We start from the raw sequence: 8,760 nt of genomic DNA, 5'->3' as shown, positions 1-8,760 counted from the left end.
TAACTCACTTGGGAAATGTAAACAAAATTAAGAATGAACATATAGAAAATATAAATCGAATAGTTGATAATGCTGTAGGAATAATACAAGAAAAAAACAGAGAACTAGGTATATTATTGTTTCATTTTGTTTCTCAAACACTCTATCAGAATGTAAGACAACTTCTATTCTTATAGAATTATTTGGTGAAATCTTACAATTTAATTATTATGTGATTAAAGTACCACAAAAAATTTACAAAAGCTATTTATAGAATAGAAGACAGACATCCAAATCATGAAAAAATATTTAGATTTAATTGTAATCCTAATTTGGTAAATTTTCTCCAAAGAATGAAAAATAGTTTAAGAATCGTTTGGTGGCACAATTATTTCAATAATTTAAATGATAACACACAAGAGCGATTAATGATATAATTAGTCATCATCATAACTGAAGTCTTCATCAAAGTTTAGCCATCCTACCAATTTTTCACAACGTATATGTACACAGGATCAGGACATTTAGCATGTGCAAATATAAGGTAACTCATGTTAAATTCATGTACCTAACTTGAATTGTTTACTATCGTGACTAATGAATATACCAACTGCTTTTAAAGTTTATGTTGAGTTTTGTGCATATTGTGTGATAAAAAGTGTAATATCAGATTGGGAGCCTCCTACTTACTGTTTTTATTACTGAAGGTAAAGCTACAATGAGTACCATTATTCACAATATCAGTTACGACATTGCTTACTAATGAATGTGTGAATGTTAATGCAAGTGAGTTTTAATTAAATTTGTGCTGTGTAGAAAATATCTGATCAAATAAGACTAGGCCCATGTCCATTTCTAGTTTAGTAATAAATTGCAATGGCTGTGATGATGAAATAATTCAGGTTTGGCAGAGTATTTATTGTTGATGACTGTTAAAATGTCATTTGTGTTTGTGAGAACTTGAATATCTCTCAGTAACGGCTTTTATCCACTCTAACATTTTTCTGCTTGTGATAGGATTCATTGTACTTCCTTAAGAAAGGAGTATAGGGGGTATTTTTCCACCAAAACTATTTACTTTTTCTTTAGAAGAAATGTTTCACATTTCTATGCCTAATTAGGCCGACGACCGTATTCCTTTTCTTTTGAATAAATTTGATTAGTTAAAAATATTATCTAAATTGGATCCAACACTTTGTGTGTTTTTTACGTAACTTTAATTTCATGTCCAATAAGCAAAAATCCTTTGGGCAATTCACGGTTAAATCAGTAAAAATCCTCCCAGAGGGTAACATTATACTGTATTCAAATACCAAACTTGGGTATTAACAATATGCTAACATTGCAAAATGGTGCAATGATAGTGTTATAACCTTTAAAATCAAGGTATCCTTTAGTTACTTTAAAGGAGTTAGGCAATTATTTATGAAAAGTTTAGTAAAATTTTCTATTTTTGTATATATTTCATTTTTTTCTAGCTCTCAGATTTTATATTTCTAGTGTTTTGCTTATTTCCGTTATTTACAAATATGTCCATTTACTATATGCAAGATTCCATTAAAGTTATGTGTATCTAACATCAATTTTAAAACAAATATCCACAACAGGCCACAAATTACTTCATTAAAGTTTTGTATTGTTTGTCTGTCATAGTACAACACAATATATTTAACGACAACTTTAGGAAAATTTCTTCAAATAGAATCAAACTCAATTTTTTATCTTTATTATTGTAATAAAAGACCATATTAGAGCTAATATGATCAGATATATCTAAATTAATTATTCTAGATTCACATTCTCTAGGATGATTATGTAATTCATCAGAAATAAAAACAACATGTAAGTATTTGATTTTTAATGGTTTAAAAAGATTTTCTCTATTAAAATTACTTACTCAGGATTTATATCAAAATTTTGCCATTTTTTATTCCATCGCCAGCGTTTTTCTACATTGCTAAATTGTCTTTTTTGCTCTTCTAATTCTTTATCACCTGTTTTTTATCCATTACTGGTTTTGCAATGCCTGCCGCTCCACCTGGTAATGAACAAAGATTATCTAAATATGGTAATTCCACCAAAATTATTGGAAAAAATCTCCCTTTATATATTGTTAATCCATAACTTCTATCTTTTTTGTTAGATGTTCGATAATTTCTTTCATAACAGGTAACAGTATTATTATAAGCAAATTTCCATCCATCTTCTTATCTCCCTTTGTCTTTTCTACATCAGTTAAAAATTACCATTACTTTATAGCTGATCATTATTTAGTTTAATTTTGATAGGTTTTGTTTTGCCCGTAGGTAACAAAGCATAATCAAGGTTGAAGTTATTCATTTATATAGACAAAATGATTAAATTTTTTGCTGTCCCAAAACATTATCATCAATATCAAGACTGGTACACAATGTTTTCCTTCCATTCATTATTCCTATAAATGCTATTACAGCTAATTTTTCTCCAGTTGATATTCAAAAGCATGCATTCTTTCTTTTGCAGCTAGTTGAAGTTCTTTATCTGCTTCATGTCTTTTTTCTACATTTTTATTATCTCTATATGCGATATCATATTTTTTGCTAGCTTCACCCAGTGGATTTCTTCCTTGATCACCTCTAGTTAATCTTTGTTCTAAGCTTGTTCCTTGGCTGTTCCTTAGTCTTCATGTCTCCAAAATGATTGTGGATAGTTATCTAAAAATCTAATCAGATATGGTATTCCTTTTGGATTGTTGATAACGAAAATCACTAAATTTATTTGTTAACATATATTTATTTCTAACTTTTTCATTACAATCATTATCATTTCTGCCAGTTATTCTCCATGAATCACTGATAATCTATCGATTAAAACTCTAACATCATTCATCCAAATATATTTAATTGGTTATTCTCTATATATTTTTTACTAAGCCTTACCTACTTCTCATCTTCTTCTGAAGAACCTGCGTTTAATTGTAATTATCTTAATTTTTGGAAGTCTAACAACAGTTTCTCTTACTAATTCATTAATTTCTATGCCTTTACTTGATTTGATTTTATATGGATTCTTTCCAGGATAAAAAATGCTCCTCAATCATACAAAGTATTTGCATAATTTGGTACATCAGCACCATCAAATTTCGTACACCTAATAGTTACTGTAATGTTTTTTAGTTAGCAGATTCATTACCTTCATATGTCCTATCACCAATTGTTAATTTATCTCCATTAAATTTTACTGGTAATTTACTAACACATTAAAAAGTGTCAAAAGGCTTTAATTAAAAAATTTGATCTTAACTTTAGTTGATATATTTTAGCTTTCTAGCACTTACATTTGTTTTTCTAACATCCCTCTCCTTTATGTTTTTAATAGCACAATGAGCTTGGGCTACCTTTTCCCAGTCTTTAATCTCTTCTCCATATTTTGGAAACAAATATTGTATTTCTGTTTTACTTAATGTATAGTCACTTTAAGGTCTATCATATTATTTAATCCAGGGGTCCGTGGGCCACATTGACTCCTCCACAAAGTCATATGGGCCAAGATCTACCTAGTGGGATTAAAGCACCCTAGCACTCCATGATCACCGTAGTGTAAGACTAAAGGAAAGATGAAATTGCAAAAATCTAAGGTGGGAATAGCTAGCACTGAAACGAACTACGATTTTTATTTACTTACATAATTTTGATTGGTGGACTTACCTGGCCGAAATTCTGGCATATTTTATTCTGCCGAATTTCGCTGACAAAAAAGTATGTCTCTGCACATTCTTCACAAAAGCGTCCTGCAAAGTTAACGAAATCTCAAAATCATTGTTAGTAATACTATTACTGCAAGATGTAACAGTGGCAAAGTATGTCAATGCGTTGTTATTTCAAGCGGCGCAACAATAAGTTAATAAAAACCCAGCAGTCGCTGTTTAAGAAAGTAAATGCTGAACAACATGCAGCAACTCATGCTAGTCTTCATGTGGCTCATTTAATAGTGAAACAGTGTAAGCCATTCACCAATGGTGAATTAATTAAGTACTGCATTATTGCACCGGCTGGAGTGGCCGTGCGGTTCTAGGCGCTATAGTCTGGAACCGAGCGACCACTACGGTCGCAGGTTCGAATCCTGCCTCGGGCATGGATGTGTGTGATGTCCTTAGGTTAGTTAGGTTTAATTAGTTCTAAGTTCTAGGCGACTGATGACCTCAGAAGTTAAGTCGCATAGTGCTCAGAGCCATTTGAACCATTTTTTGCATTATTGCAACAGCAGAAGAAATGTGTCCAGAAAAAGTTAATTTATTTAAAAACATAAGTTTGTTGGAAAACACTGTCGCTCGAAGAATAGATGACATTGCACAAAATATATCAGCATTACTGAGTGACAAAAATTAGGACTTAGACTTGTTCTCGTTGGCAGTGGATGAGTCAACAGATGTATCAGATTCTGCTCAAGTACTACTTTTTATTCGAGGGATTGACAAAAATTATGAAGTGTATGAAGAGCTCCTTGACGTTCATAGCATTCACAGGACGACCTCTGGTAAAGACACTTTTATAAAAGTTGCAAGGGCAGTTCAGAAAAGCAATTTTCAGTGGAAGAAATTAAAATGTATTACAACTGATGGTGGCAAAACGTGTGGTAAAAATAACAGTGTTTTTGCTCAAAACCATTAGTAGTGCATAGTATTATTCACCAACAGTCTTTGTATGGAAAACATTTAGATGTGTCAGAAGTTTTAGCTTCTGCCTGGTTTATACAAGCATGTTAAGTCCTTTTGACAAAAGATTGCTTTGTTTCAATCTCAGTTGAACAAAGTATGTTTCACACATTTTAATACATGCCAAACATTCAGTCAGCAAACTGAGATTCCATTTCCCATAACTTTCGCAATTCAAGCTTGGGGCGCTTTAAAAATTAATTTTGAATCACGTTTTTGAGATATTGATGCAAATTCAAACAATGTCAAGACAGTTCAAAATCCCTTTTACGTCGATATAGCAGTTTTACATGCAGGACTTCAGTTTGAAATTAATGATTTGCAATGTAGTGACTTTTTTAAAGAAAAACATTCAAAGTCAACATTACTGGAATTTTATGTGTCTTCCATCCACATAGTTTCCAAATTTACATAAATTTTCCTGTGGCTTTTTTTCCCCTTTTGGCACTACTTCTCTGTGTGAAAAAACTTTCTCCAAAATGAAACATGCGAAAAGTATTTACAGATCAAAATTAAGTGATGAGCGTTTGAAGTTGCTGATGATTATCTCTACCAGTAAACTTGATCCACAACAGGAGGTAATGATGAAAGGAAAGTTACAGCTACATAAAAGTCACTAATTATCACTAAGATGTTAATTTTCTTTTCATGAATACTCTAACACTGTGAGTTTTCAAGATATAAGTTAATTACAGTTATTTTTATACATCAGTTAGAACTAAAATATCCAATATCATTATGTACACTGGGTATTGTATTTTCTTTAAATTGCCTTTAAATAAAAATATTTAATACGACTTACTTGCTATATGTATTTTACAACGTAATCAAAAGAAAGTGAAACCTCGCTTAAGGAGCATCTCCATAATGATTGACTACAAAGGCTAGTCGCCGAAGACTTGCACCAGACATGTGAGTAAAATAAGATGCAAAGAATTTTTTTACTTAAAATGTTTTCGCCAAACTAGTCTGTTAACCGTTCTTTTTTTTTCGCTATCGCACAGAGAAAGGTCTGTCTTTTTATTGTGGATAGCCACAAGTTTAACCATGATCTTCCGCTTTGTAAAGATAGAGCTCTGACTATGTCGCAGTGTATTGGTAGCGATAGACCTCGAAACTCAATTTTTGGCAGTATAGGTACCACCTCAAATATTTGGCAGGCCAGATACCGGGGATGTCTGGCCAGCTAACGTGGGGCCTTAGTTTGGAGACCCCTGGCTTAATCCATGGTATATCTCCAAATTCTTCTCAATGATGATGAGCATAAGAATCATTTTGTTTTTCAGCCTCTGCTTTCTTTAATAGATTTCCACACATAATCGCCTAATCCTTAATTGCTTCTTTAGCTTTTTCGATTGCATCAAAAACAGGGTGATTTTCTTTCTTACATTTTTCATATTCTCTTCTTTGCGGTTTTTCCAAAATTTGAATCCTTCGTTCAATTCCTCAATTTCTTTCTATTCTGTTCAGCTTTTTCAACATCATGTGGGTCGTATTTTGAAAATGTTTACTAAGGGTAAAAAATTAATGAAATTTTTATGTATAGATTCACAAAAATTAACGAGGTAGGTCTTTCTGCTTTTACATTTATCAGAAAAGTAATTATTATAATTTCCATGTTCGACTCTTGGTTGTTTTTTCCAAACTTTGAATCCTTCTTTCATTTCCTCAATTTTTTCTATCTATTCAGCTTTTTTAACAACCTTTGGATCGCATTTCGAAAAGTTTACTAAGGATACAAAACATCAATGAAATTTTTTTAGTATGGATTCTTAAAAATCAACAAGATAATTCATTCTACTTTTCTACTTCTCAAAAAATAGTATCTGCATGTATCTAGTCCACAATTAGTTTCTCTACTAAACCATGAAAAAGCAATACAATGTTGACCAATTTTTCTAATTTTTGATATTTGATAATAAAGAGCTTCTTTAAATTCATTTCTGTGTTAAGATAAAATACCATCCTCATGATCTAACAGGTATGCATCACCATCTTTTAAAAAGATCGTTAAATAAGGATAAAAACAAAATCTTTTATATGATATCTGTATTTTTCTTCATTAGGTTTCCTAGTCATAGCTGTTGTAAAAAATACAAACTGATCATTTCAACATTTACTACATATTCCTTTAAAATTATCAAATTTTAAAATATCACTAACAAACTCATGGTAGAAATGATTAAATTTATATCATCTTATGTAACGTTTCTTAAAAAATTGTTCCTTGGTAACTGTTTTGGTATTTTTTAATATATCTGACCTAAATAAAAACAATCTGTTCCTTCCTCTAGCAAAATATTCTCTATCTACATCTTGATTTTCAAGAATTAAATCATTGAATACTATAAGTGAATTGTCTTGGCATTAATCTAGGGGTATAACTACATCACTGCTTGCAATAAACGTAATAATTTCCCCATTATTTTTATCGGTAGCTTTCTTACACATTTTTATAAATTCTTGATATTTCGTTTCATCTAAACTTCTTGATTAAACATACAAGTGATTTAATTCCAATTTAATCATCCTGCAACTAGAATATAATTGACAATCGTTGATGTTGTTTATTCCAAAACCACTTGGACCTATTACAGGACATCGAATAGAGTCATGTGATAGCTTACTATTTTTATTTTTCGATTTCTTCTCTTGAATTCTTGTTTTTGGTCCCCAATATGCTTTAATTTAATTAAATAAAATTTTATTAATATTGAATGAGTCACCTATTTCAACTGAGTGGTAAGACATGTGTCCTCAAAAACATTTTCACTGTACCTGTATGAGAAAGCACTAGCTGGTTTTACACAACATTTCAAACTCCATATATTACCTGAAAAAATAATAAATTTATTGTGTGGAGAAACAGTAGATGTTCCAATGGCAAATACAGTTTGAAAAATTTGGACACATTTATTCATTGAAAAAAGCCTATTATACACATTAAAGTAGAAGAAATTTTAAATAGAATTATTATGGAGAGTGGTGGTAAATTCTATATGGGTATAAAAGATAGTATTGGAAGTGTGCTAGGATTTAGCGGTCAAACGATTGAAGCTAATGAAAAAACAATTGGAAGTGTGCTTAGATTTAGCAGTCAAACTATTGAAGCTATTGGTGTTGCTAAATTTATTCCATTCGAATTAATCAACATAAATTTTGATCTAGCTGATGGAATGTTTGTGAAACATTCTGATCATTTTTATCAAGAAACTAATGCTATTGATTTACTTAAGCCTAATGCTGAATTAGGTGGATGAATAATTCATGGACCCATTATTATGTACATATTCTGATTTTGAATACTATGCAGGATTTAGGAATAACTGTAATTGATGAAAATGATCGTTTGATTGAGTTCAGTGGCATTCCTGTAACAGTTATTTTATAAATCGCTTTATGAATTTTTATCTTTAATGAATAAAGAGAGCTATCAGTTCTACTCATACTTTGTGAATGAGAAATAAAAAATAATTTGAATATCCCTACAAAGGATATGGAAATCAACATAAGTCCTAATGTATAGCAGCTTCAGTATTATGATGGTACAGATTATCCAACTTATGTTATAAAAACCAATAAGAAATTAACTGTTAAATATCTGGTAAAGCTATTTGATTTTGCAACCATTAAGGAAGAAAATAATGTTATGTCTAGAATAGAGCATCTTTTTATTTCATCATCAGTTTTGAAGTTTTTGACTTCATCTCTTAATGATAAAATAACAATTGAAGGACGTATGCATAAGAATGGTAAAGAGCTGTTACTGGATGGCTGTAGCAGCTGGGCCTGGTTCATTAAATTGCAACCAGATGTCTCATTTTCGATCTCGAATCAACTTTGTTCCTCAAATACTAACTCTATAAAAGATTTGTGCACGTTATTTCATTGCCCTGCAGGGCACAACTAAGTAGCTATAGGCTTGGTTTGGTTGGCCAATACTATTGTCATTTACTATCATTGTCCACTGCTCGACCCCATCTAGAAAAAGACTATATCTGCTGTCGTCAGCTCTACCAGTGGACACCACTGTGCACTGACCAAGACCCAGCAGAAGAAGAGGTTATTTATTTATTTATTGTTCTGTG

This window comes from Schistocerca americana, chromosome 3 (genome assembly GCF_021461395.2).
Source record: "Schistocerca americana isolate TAMUIC-IGC-003095 chromosome 3, iqSchAmer2.1, whole genome shotgun sequence".
In the NCBI taxonomy this organism is placed as follows: Eukaryota; Metazoa; Arthropoda; class Insecta; order Orthoptera; family Acrididae; genus Schistocerca; species Schistocerca americana.
This window is presented reverse-complemented; position numbering follows the sequence as displayed.